The following is an 11,640-nucleotide window of genomic DNA, read 5'->3' as shown; positions in this document are numbered from 1 at the left end:
TTCTCATCTTCTTTCATGGATGGAGCAGAGTGGTTTAAATCAAAGCATTTGACTTTGAACCTCTCTTGAGCTGGCCTTCAGGCAAGTTCTTTCTGATCAAAGACGGAAGCATACCAGGGTCCAGGTATTAAGGCTGAATAATTGGTTCAGACTAAAATAAGAATTGTCCCAAGCCTCCACAGAAAAAAAAAAAAAAAGTTTTTATCAAGTTTCAAAAATGTGCAGGTAACTTTTTGGCCCTTGATATACTTCTGCATTTTCTAAAGAGGGTGCCACTGCAGAGGTTCTGAATGCAGTAATGAGATCATGAAATACCAACCAAATTTGGAAGTCAAAGATKATCAGATTACTTGAGAAGCAGGTAGAATTAGGGGTACTGAAGCAGAATGGCTTTTTGTGTGGAAAAGGATGGGATGCTATCAGCGTAGCACGATATAACTGAGGTGATTTTGAAATATCCTGATTTCTTCTGCCATGCAGGATCCCCCATTTCTCTGAAGAAATATGTATTTCCACACATGGCACAGCACATATAGCTGTGGCTTCTCTGAAGATATCACAGACCCTTCAGGCTGGGGGGAGAAAAACAAACCAACAACCAGGCAATCACAAGCGATTTACCAGACGGAGYAGGATGCCTGTAGCATCCCAAGCAGCCTGAGCCTGTCTGCCTCTGTTTAGGATAAATACTGAAACCGCACCTCCGTGAACTCTTCTGCCTCAGCCCATCAGTAATGTGTATATAAAAAGTCTGTGCCTGGGGATCAGCTAACGGGATTATTCACAGACACAAAATGAAGCTGGCCCGATCCTGACATCCTTTGCAGCCCTCCCTGCAGCCTGCTGAGAGGGGCAAAAGCAGGCTCAGGCTCCRGGTCCTCATAATTTCGGCAGCCTTTTGGGAATCTGGAACGGGGGGTGGCAGTGGAAATAGGCTCCCAGTTTTGTTTTTCATTTTTAATAGAGCAACTTTCAGTCCGAAAGGAAACCCTGGTGAAGTGGCGAGGCTTTTGTCTCTCGCTATAATGCCACTGGGCTTTGGATTGACCTGTGTGATACAGTGACACTGTGTGGTTTGAATTTTTACATACAGCTGCATAAAGCAATTCTCATGTAAATTTTGGAGGTAAATAAGCCTGCTGTTGGTCTGCTGCGTGGACACATATGCTCAAACCATTAGGCTTGAAAGAAGATTAGAATTAACCCACCCGACTCTCACTGGCTCGCTCCTTCCCTCCCCACCAGGCAGCTCTCACAGGAGCCTGAACACCTTGCTGTTTTAACGAATGGCAGCAGAGTTAAGGCTGACAGAAGAAGAAAATTGTCGTGTCCCCTCCCTCCCCCTTCCCCACTGGAAGCTGTGATGGTTCCGAGGAGGCCTCGAGCTGATTCCCAGGGCACAGGCGGGCACATGGGGATCGATGCCCTTCCCTCGCTCCCCCAATCTCTGCATTGCACAGGCTGAGCCGAACCCTTCAGCTCAGAGCCTGCCATACCAGGCCTTGTGYGTGTTTTCTTTCACCCTGGATAACTCCATCGCCTCCTCCCGGGCGGGGAAAGCTTTCTGAGCAGTTGAAAAGTCCTTTTCAGGCCCGCTGGGACAGTCCTAGGTGCTTGGGCAGGGTCTCACCCCACAAGCAGCAGTGGCCACCACCCTGTCTGGAAYRGCACCTGAATGGCTTCACCTTCCARCAGAGGAAGGATTTTATTGCAGTTCTCTGAAGGAAAGAGAGGSATCGAGCTGTGTGCACACACACACGTGCACCAACCCGCCGAGGCCGCGGGCGGGCCGCGGGGAACCTGGCCCGGGGTTGTTTGTTTACGCCAACTTTAAATAATTCATTTTCGTCCCTATCGAGCTCGCGGCGGCGCGACCAAAACAAACGCGTCTCCTCGGCCTATTGTTTGGCGCCGAGGATTGTCGAGCGGGAGGAAAAATATTGCGGCGACCGAGGGAGATACACGTAAGAGTGTGACCTTTAACTGCGCTACCTATAACCAGCCTCATCAAATTAAAGCACTGTATATTTTCCTTAATAATCTCTGATTAGGCCCGGGCTATGAGCGGACACGAACGGCCGCCATTGCTATGCAGCGGGAGGCCCGCTAAGCACCCGCCGAGCGCTTGGGAATAAGTGAGCAAAATGCTTTAATTTGATAGGGTTAGAATCCTGCAGGCTCCGGGGTGAGAAGTCACCGGCAGCTCCGCTCGCACTGAATATGCAGAAATAAAAAAGTAAATTGCTTACATCTGCTGCAGGCGGGAGGGAAAATCATCTGATTGGACAGGCCGAGGGCTCTCCATGGCTTTTGGGTTAGGAAGAGGGGTTTGGAGCATCAAAAGCTCGTAATTGGAGTAATTCTGAATTAATGGACATACGCACACACGCACACACAGGCGCGTGCACCATTTTGAAGCAGCTGGTGACAGGATGCACATGCTCAGGAATGTTTGGAGATTGCAAAAATGCTGTTAAAAACGCCGTCCTTTATTCCTAATATCATTGACATTTGGATTTTGTGACCTATAAGGAGTGCAGTAAGTACAAAAAGCCCTGCCCATCTGCCCGATAGAGCTGCCTGCCTGAGCCCACGTCTGTTTATTCACAATACAATTATTCTATCTCCCTGTCTGTCTCCCTATCTCTGCTGTCTATCTGCTCTTTCATGTCTGAGGGCCTTCGCCGTACGCAGAATCCCAGGCTTTAGCCTTGTCATCTGATACTGTATTTAATCTATGTATTTGATCAATATGAATCAAAGGCAAGGCTCAAGGTCTTTGTGGCACCAGGCATGCAGCTTTGTGCCGGGTGTCAGAGGTTGTCCGCAGTGTCACCTTGATGGTGTCACACTAATTTGTACCCTACTTTGTTTGCCTCTGTGATCACAGTCTGCACTGTTGGTTTGGTTGTTTTTTTTCTCTCGGTATTTCTTTTTTTAATGCTTGTTTTTATTACTTTGGGAGGAGAGAGGTGGGGGAGCTGAGGGGTGGGAGGCTGAAGGCATTAGCTCAGATTTAAGGAGCGCTTTTCCTGACCCTCCTCCTCCACCTCTSTGCCTTCCCCCTGCGAGTCACTTACGCTCCAGAGCGAGGGTGTTACCTCCACCTGACAGGCACCRTATCCCGAGGGGAGAGATGTTACTAAATCCAAAATGACCAAGGGAAGAAATCCTGCGAGGCAAACTTTCAGCAGCGATTTCTCAGCTTGCTGCTGACAGGGAAAGGCAGGCACAGCAAGGCCGGRGCCCAGGCGTCAGCTCACTTCTGGGTAAATCCAGGCTGTAGGTACATCTCTAAATTTCACTGGTATTTTTCTCGGAGCCAGGGTTCTTTGGATCTCGCACTGATGCACAAACTTGAACAATTTGTTCTTTTATGGCTGCCTAAGGCTGTACTGCATCATTTCAATGGCCTTTTGTCTTGTGACAAGTATTGCAATGTCTATAATGTACTAAACATTCTAAAAATCCATGTAATTAATGCCCCAACATATCTAATATAGAACTATTATCTTGAGGACAGATAAATGCAGTTTATTTTTTTTCCTTTGCCTACACCTCTTCATTCTCTTTTCTGTGCTGTTATTTAACACAGAAAATAATAGCACAGTAAATGTATTATTTAAGTCTCTCATTTAGAATTGTGTGTGTGTGTRTATGAAGGCACTACACAAAATGAGGCTGTGCTCAGACCTAGATCCTCAGAGTGCAGGCTCCATCAYGATTTCCTGAGGTGCCTTGGAAAGTCAGCCAAGATTTTCACAAGCCCAAGACCAACACTAAGTATCCATTTCTGAATTTTGTTTTCAGAGGCACCAACCACCCACAGCAGCTGCAGCAGTCGATGGAGGCTGGAATGTTTTAGTGCCAYGTACCTCCAGCCATTGCTCTTGGCTTTTCTGCTTTCGAGAATTCATATTGCAGTATTATTTAATGAATTAGGGGAAATATTAGGACTTGAGAGTAGCAGAAGGGCTGGGATCCTGTCCCTAAATAACARCTGGGGTGGATGGCTAAGGACAAAGTACCTGAGAGAGAGCAAATAATAATGGGAAAAAATCTGATTGTGGTTTTTAAAAACCATAGGCTCTTGGCAGAGGACGGGGATCAGCGCAGTTTGCTGCTACGATCAAGCTGCACATTGTGATTAAGATGTATTTTGAAGTTTGAGGTTGTCTAGAGGAAGGGACACCCTGGCTGGATCCCACACAGCCTTTGGACAATGCTGCTTTTCATGTCTGAGCTGGCTGTCAGCCACCAGAGGATGAGAAGGGGGTCGATTTCACAGGTTTTCCTGCAGAAGCTTCCCCGGGGAAGGCGGTTATCCCCTGGTTAAGGTGCCACATCCCCCAAATTGCTCAGCTCCGCTCCCTGTCGCAGGGAAGCCTCTTTTGTCTGCCCRGCCATGCCTGCCACAGTCTATTGGAAGGTATTTGTCAACAATTATATGTCTATTAAGGACAAGTCAATCAGGCCATGTGCAAATAGCCAGACCTCTGGGGTCTGCCTATTGAAAGGGGCTTGTCAATAGCCAATCCAGGCTTTTTTCAGCCAAACAAGAAATTAAGCACTCACCAAAATCATTGCTCCTTTGAGTCCCTGCGGCCCATTTTTATTCTCTGAGTGTTGGTCCCTCTTTTTTTTTTTTTTTTTTTTTTGGGCTAATATTTATTTGGAATAAACAAAAGAGATTAGAAGGCACTTGTTACAGCACTGTTTTAACTGTAAGAGTAGCATCTTCACATTGTAATTAAGAATATTACTGAATTGTTGTGCTTGTAGGTTGCTGCAGTTAATCCCAATGACAGCGAAACTATAAGGGAATTAATAACAGAAACTTTAAACTAGCCCAACTGTAATTAATATCTACAGTATATAAATACCTACTCTTTCACCAGCACAAATTTCAGACATATTTACCTTTATTAGGCTGAGGAAGACAGTAATATTATGCAATATTTTCATGCATATTCAATTCGTAAACTCAACAGTTGATTTTGTAATTTATATTGCAAATTACTCCGCTGTTTCGCACACGTGAGCAGGAGGGGAGAGCGGGGGAGAGAGCAGACAGTGTGTGGGAAGCTTTAAACAAAAGCCTCTAGCAAAAGCCATGACATCAAAAAGATGCTCCACAGGGCCATCTCCTTTGAACCGGCAGAACTCCGGAATCACAGAACACRCTGGTGTTACACAACAAACGGCAGCGTTAAATAACTTCGCACAGAGACCTGAAATGACCAAAAAAAAATATTGAAAGCAGATGTAGTATGTAAAGCAGAAATGATATCTGATCTGTGCTCTTTAGGTGCATCACAGCTGGCTTTGTGAGTAATTACCCAGACAAACATTCTGTCCGTCAGGGCTTTATTTCTTTTCATTTCTACGCTTCAGGCAGGACAAATTCTGAGCGCCGAGCATTTTTTCCCTGATGTTCAAGCATCAGATTGATAATCAGTAACCTAATTTATTAAAATACAGCATATACTAAATAACAGCCTTAAAACACCTATTTTTGAACTAAGGTGATGTATTTGTGCCTGAAAGATTGGTAGAATGCAAAATTAGTATTAGTATTTATTAGTATTAGTATTAGTATTAGTATTAGTATTAGTATTAGTATTAGTATTAGTATTAGTATTAGTATTAGTATTAGTATTCCTTTGCAGAACACTCCCCAACCACTGGAGGATTGCTAAGTATGGCAATAGTTTTTATTTGGTCACAAACTTTCTTATACTTTGAATTAAATTTTTACCAGGAGAGAGCTTTCAACTTGATTTTTATTGCTGCTTTTGCCATGGTCTTATTTTAGGAACTTGTTTCATGTTAAAAAAAAAAAAAAAAAAAAAAAAAAAAAAAAAAAAAAACCAAACATTTTCAGTTTCCTATTTCGAAACCAAAAATACTTTTTTAAAAATTGTCCTGATTGCAGCTCCTTTTTTAATTCCCCACCCTCCCCCCAGATAAGGACCCTTTAGAAAACAGCTTTGGTTCTTCTTTAATCTGATTTTAGCAGGTGCAGCACGTGGATGAAAGCTTTTCAGCAGACGCTTTGGGAAAGTGACCATTAAAGGCAGGCGATTTATTTCACTGTAAATATGAGCTATTTTGGCTAAGGAGCCCTAAAAAAAAATAATCCAACATGTCAGTACACAGGTTTAGCACGCATGCTTCCAGCTTCTCTGAGCTTGCTGTGCTGTGTCAGTTCTCACATGTAAAATCAGCTTTCAAGAGATCATTTCTGTAATARTGTAACTTCACAGGAGAGGAATCTGTAGCCTTATAAAGCCCCATTTAAACAATCTTTCATATGGGCACAGCACTGGCACACCACTCAAATAAGTACCAATCAAAGGTATTTTTTCTAAAAGCTTTAACTTTATTTTTTACCTCCATTAACTCAGAGGGACAATGACTTCATAGATAACTGCAGCAGTTCCTAAATTCATAAATTTTAAGATTCACAAGAGACCAAGTCATCTGACATCGTCCACAACAGARACAAAAAATCCTACCAGCCCTTTCTGACAGCTCCTACTGAAAGAAAGGCAGAGAAGTTTAGAAATTGTAATTTTTTTTTAAAATGTATACCCATTCCATCAGCATTTGATGTTTGYCTGCTTGACGAACTTCCTTAAAACATCCAGGGAAGCTGTTGAAGGGCTTTTCCTTTTCAGATTTTATTGAGGAGACAAAGGGCAAATTTTATATTCAAAGGGCTTGAAGTGCTGCTAAAGGTCTGCCTTTAAATTCCCTAAAATTTAGGGAATTTAGTGAGAAGGGAGATGGTTTCATATTTACACAGTGCAAAGAGCACGACTCTCCAAACAGTGTGAGATGGCTGTAATACCTCAAAGGGGTGAGCTAAGGACAGAACATTTGCCTTTGACTTTCAAGGGTTCCATTTTTTTTTTCTTTTGGTCAACTTTAGCCAATTTACTCCCTCTTAAATAATTTTCCTGAAATAATAATACCTTATAAAACTTCAATTTTTTTCCTCTTGGTTTTCTTTTTTAGTTTAGTTTTGTTTTGTTTTGTTTTTTCACCCCTCATGAACAAATTATGTTTTTAATCAATATTCAAGAAGAAAAAATAATGCAGGAGAAAACTCTGTGACTTGGTTTTGGGCAGGGATCTAATTCAGGGCTGGATGGAGAGAGCTCATTACTGACACAGGGATTCCACTGTCCCTTTGCTGCTCCAAGCACTTGCAAAATTCAAGATAACCTGAGGAAAGAGTTTAAACATCTGATGGGGAATAGCATAGCACGTAATAACAAAGCTTYAACCACTGTGTGAGTATTTTCCACCTCTTTGATGTGAAAAAGAACGTAATTTTAATAGGCAGGAGGAGATCAATTGGTGATGATTTCGTAAAAGAAAATCGCAAAGAAAAATAAATGGTGTATGCAAAATACACATAGTATGGGTGCCCCAGGTTGGGTGGTTTAACAATGGTTTTTTTCTGTGAAGCTGGTATTTGCATTAGGTGTTTTTTATTTAAAATACCTGCTTGAAACAGAGCAGGCAGAACAAATCAACAAACAAAGAACAACCCTGCTCCGAAGCACAGAATTCCCTCTGTTCCTCRGGGATGTGAGGCAGTTAAAAGGGAAGGGGCTGTGCACCTCCAGCAATCCCCTCTGCAGGCACAGACTGTGCCAGAGAGGGGTTCCAAAAGGGAGCAAGTTCTTGCTGAGATTTTAAACCCTCTGTTTTGATGAGTTGGAGAGGTTCTTCTCTATGAAAAGAATTGCTCCCTTATGCCCTAAAGTTGTGTTGTGCTCGGTTCYGTGTCCCACGGGCCACGGCTCTGCCTGGCGAGGACACCCTGCACAAAAATCACCAGSCAGGAGTTCCTCCTGCTCCAAAACCCAGACCAGGGACCCCAGGGCTGCTCCAGATGCAAAGCCTTAACATACGTGTGGGAAAGTGGACGTAAAGTCCCCATTGAAAACAAAAACAAAAACAAAACAAAAAAAAAACGAACAAACAAAAAAAAATATAGAATTGCAACCACAGCATTTTATAACAGATGACATCCTGTTACCGCAGTCAGAGCTTTCTCCACGAGACAGGCACGGTGCTTTAGTGTGCCCTTACTCAAAGCATGTACAGACAAATGTAGAAAATGCAATATATTTGCATCCAGTGCAGCGCCAGTACACAGAAGCGAGCTCCGTGTGCTGGAATACAGCTTACAGCCTGCTAAGGAATTTTTCTCATTTTACAAACTGTTAGGACTCAGGGGTTTGCTAAAAATATTCTTTTGAAGCTTGTCTAGTCCTTGGCGAGTGTTCCAATTTATCCTGCCTTTAATGGTGAGAAACTGGGTTTTGTTAGGGCTGGGTACATGATCTCTGCTGCCTGGTGCTCAAAGGCAGCAGGAAAAAGCCTCTGATGAAGATACGTAAGAAGGGAAGAAAGAAGCAGCTTCTGATCTGGTTATTTCGTGATCAGAATTGCTTGAAATGAACTTTGATCCAGCCGCAATTCTGAAGAATTATAGCCAACAAATAAACAAACCCAMTGGAAAAAAAAAAAAAAAATTCCTTCGAGCTTTTATTCCCTCCTCGGTTTCCCTGGGCATCTTGTYGTCAGCCACAGGCTGATTTCAGGGAAAACTTGCCCAGACTGTGGCTCAGGCCTGTGGGTTGCAGGTTCCTGGCAGGAGGGACCAAAACCTGCTGTGCGTGGCTGGCACCGCACGGAGCACCTGGAGCGTAACAAGGGATAAACAATAACTGTCCACTAACCACATCAACGCTTTAAGGATCTCACATAAGTGGATAACTTGATTTGTAAATAAACTACATTTCAGGAATATTTCATAAACATCCTGCGCTAAGTTGGTGCCTGGGGTAATATAGATTTTCATCCATATTCATCTCCGCGCAGGAATTCCCGGGAGCTGCTGGTGGTTGCAGCAGCTCAAGCTTTCATGGTAATTTTTTTTCTCTTACTTCTCTTTTTTTTATTATTATTTTTTTTCTCGCTAAGCGGTGCTCCGAACGCCGCGATGGCTCAGCGAGCGCGGCCCCGGGCGGGAGCGGGTCCCGAACCCGCGGCCTCGGGAGCGCGGGGGCAGCGGGGCCGAGCGCTGCGCGGTGCGCCAGCGCCATCTACCGGCGGCGGCGGGGCGGCGCGGCTGTCGCGATTGTCGCCGATGTCGCCCGCCCGCGCAGCTCCCGATGGTTTTGTCGCTGCAGCAACGCGCCCGTCCTTAGGCCGCAGCTCAGCCGCTTAAGGCGAGGGGCAAACCGCTTCAAAACCGAGGGGCAAACCGCTTCAAAACCGAGGGGCAAACCGCTTAAAAACCGTGAACCGTGAGTTCACCCCGCGGGAATCCCCGATCCCGCTGCCCAGGTGGAGATGAGGTGGATTTTGTACTCGTGGCCGGTAAATGTTCTTTTATATCAATTGATTTGCTGCTGGGCCACCCCATCCGGTGGTAACTTGTTTGACTTCAGGTCTGCTGTGGTCTGGTGACGGAGCAATTATAAATTCAAGTGATTTTTTTTTTTTTCATGGAGTTTGTCACGGCAAGCAACGCTTTGGCTGTTTGCGTTTGTTTTAGTGCATCCAGTTGTGCGGGGTCACCAATGTGACGGTCAGTAATCACCGTGGCACAAGACTGCGCTGAGGAGGTGCCCTGTTGTCCCCAGCTGTTCACTCTGGCAACAGCTGGAAATCTCCAGGCAGTCCCTGAGATGTGCAGGGATCCTGAAATCAATTCATCACCCCAAGCAGGCGATCCCCTGGCCCGGTGAGCACAAACCACCTGGCTGGCTCTCCGTGTGCTTTCGCTTTGGAGCTGCAGGGAGCCASATCTGAAGCGTCTCTGCCTGGAAACTCCTGGCTAAGGCAGCGATCCACGGCCTTGCTTCTGATTTAATGTGACACCGAGGATGGGAAACAACATTATCCCCGTGTTTTCCTGCAGCAGTGAAACCACGATGGGCTGTGGTTGGTGTTTAAGGTATCCCAGCTGAAAGCTTGGTGTGTCTCACTCACAGAGGTCCTCCTGCAACGAATGATGTAAAAGTGTTTTTTTTCCTGAGCATAATTGGTCTGTATTGCTGTTTTCAAACGTAACAAAAACTRTTCCGGGTTGTTGGAGCTTTGAATGTTTGATTTGCACTTTAGGAGCTCACATTGGTGGGAAAGAGTTCCAGATATTTGGTTATTATTTGGTTACCCTGCCTCTCTGGACTTCTATGTTTCTTTTTGTTTAGATTTTTCCTGTGTTTCTGGTGTCCATCCTTAATGTAGAGAGAACTATTTTGAATATTTTCAGTTTCTAAAGGGAATGTCTGGTACTAAGTAAGTGCTCATAAAATAAGAGCAAATATTATCTCCAGGGGATAGAAAATACAACCCAATGGACATAGTTTTCTTTTTTTCATGGAAAAGTGCTTTTTAATACATTAATTGCATTTGGGATGGATAGCACAACAGCACTGGCTTTTTGGAATAAAGAATTGCAGTCTTTGGGGTTTTAAACTGAAGGGGTGAGGGACTTCTACCACAGTTCTGCAATCCCCTGGCTAAAAATTGATAACAAAAAAAAAATCTCTGCCCTGTTTTTATTGGAAATAAAACAATTCTGGGGCTGCCATGTGCTCATTGGATACTGGCAGGGAATTCTGGGGASGAAATGGAACTTGTTGATCTCCCTTGCACTGAGACCTGCAGACTTTGGGCTGTGGCTTTCTCCTCTGGGAGCAGGAATCATCTGGAATTATTCCTGTTGGAGTAACTTGAGCTGGCCAGAGGTGAGGCTTTCCTAAGCCCCGGGGTCTCTCCAGGGAGGAGATAAAAGCCAAATGTTGTTTGGAGGTTGCTGGTGGCTCTCAGAGGGCTCTGGCTGGACTCCACATCTGCGCGGTTGTGAACCTGCCTCAGAGGCAGAATTTTTTTTTTTTTGCTTAATGTTTTGGGTTTGGTTTTATCCTAAATATGAGATAAATATAAGATCTCCTCTTGCAGTGGCCTTTTCAGTCTTGGCTGCAGGACTAAATTTTGGCYGGAGCTCTGCACTGTCCAATCCTCAGGTGAGCTGCACCGACCCCTACAAGGGAAAGCAGAAAGCTGAGTGAGGATTGAAGTCCTTCCAGTTCCATCAGAGTTTTGCCTGGCTAAGGGCATAGGYAGTTGGCTACAAATTAATTCAGTTTAGTTTTCACCCAGAGAATGCTGCAAACTCCCCAGAAAGATAGATTTAATTTTTTTTCCTCGCTAACACAATCACAAAATAATACAGACTTCTCCCCACAAAGTGTTGATTGTTCTATAATGGAATCGTAAGTAATTTTGTAGTCGCTTTGGGGAAAAAGCAAAAACTGTTCTTAGCACCTGCTGTATGATATCACAAAGCTACGGCTCATAATGATTCTAATATGTGAAGGCAGTTGCATAATATCATCATATTACAGTTTGTATAAGGAAAAAAAAAAATCACGGACAAGAGATTGCCAGTAGAAACTCTTCCCGAWTGCTATTTTTTTCCTCATTGCTGTTCCTCTGTCTCAAAATATCTTTGCATTTTCCTTGTCAGAGTCTGTAGGTTTCATTGGTGGAAATAGCAGCCAGCAAATAATGAAGAGGGAAGGGGGAAAAAAAAAATCACCATTTAAA

General features: G+C 44.2%; 1 long non-coding RNA gene across 1 annotated transcript in view; it reads right to left on the bottom strand.

The window, feature by feature from the left end:
* Positions 1–10,966: 10,966 nt before the first annotated feature.
* LOC130581735 (uncharacterized) overlaps positions 10,967–11,640 on the bottom strand; it is a 21,303-nt gene continuing 20,629 nt past the window's right edge. Inside the window, exon 2 of the long non-coding RNA XR_008966260.1 lies at positions 10,967–11,074. This is a non-coding gene — a long non-coding RNA (uncharacterized LOC130581735). The remainder of the gene's footprint in view (positions 11,075–11,640) is intronic.

The sequence above is a fragment of the Malurus melanocephalus genome, unplaced genomic scaffold (genome assembly GCF_030028575.1).
Source record: "Malurus melanocephalus ecotype Western Australia unplaced genomic scaffold, MMel_1.1 scaffold_431, whole genome shotgun sequence".
NCBI classification, from domain to species: domain Eukaryota; kingdom Metazoa; phylum Chordata; class Aves; order Passeriformes; family Maluridae; genus Malurus; species Malurus melanocephalus.
This window is presented reverse-complemented; position numbering and strand designations above follow the sequence as displayed.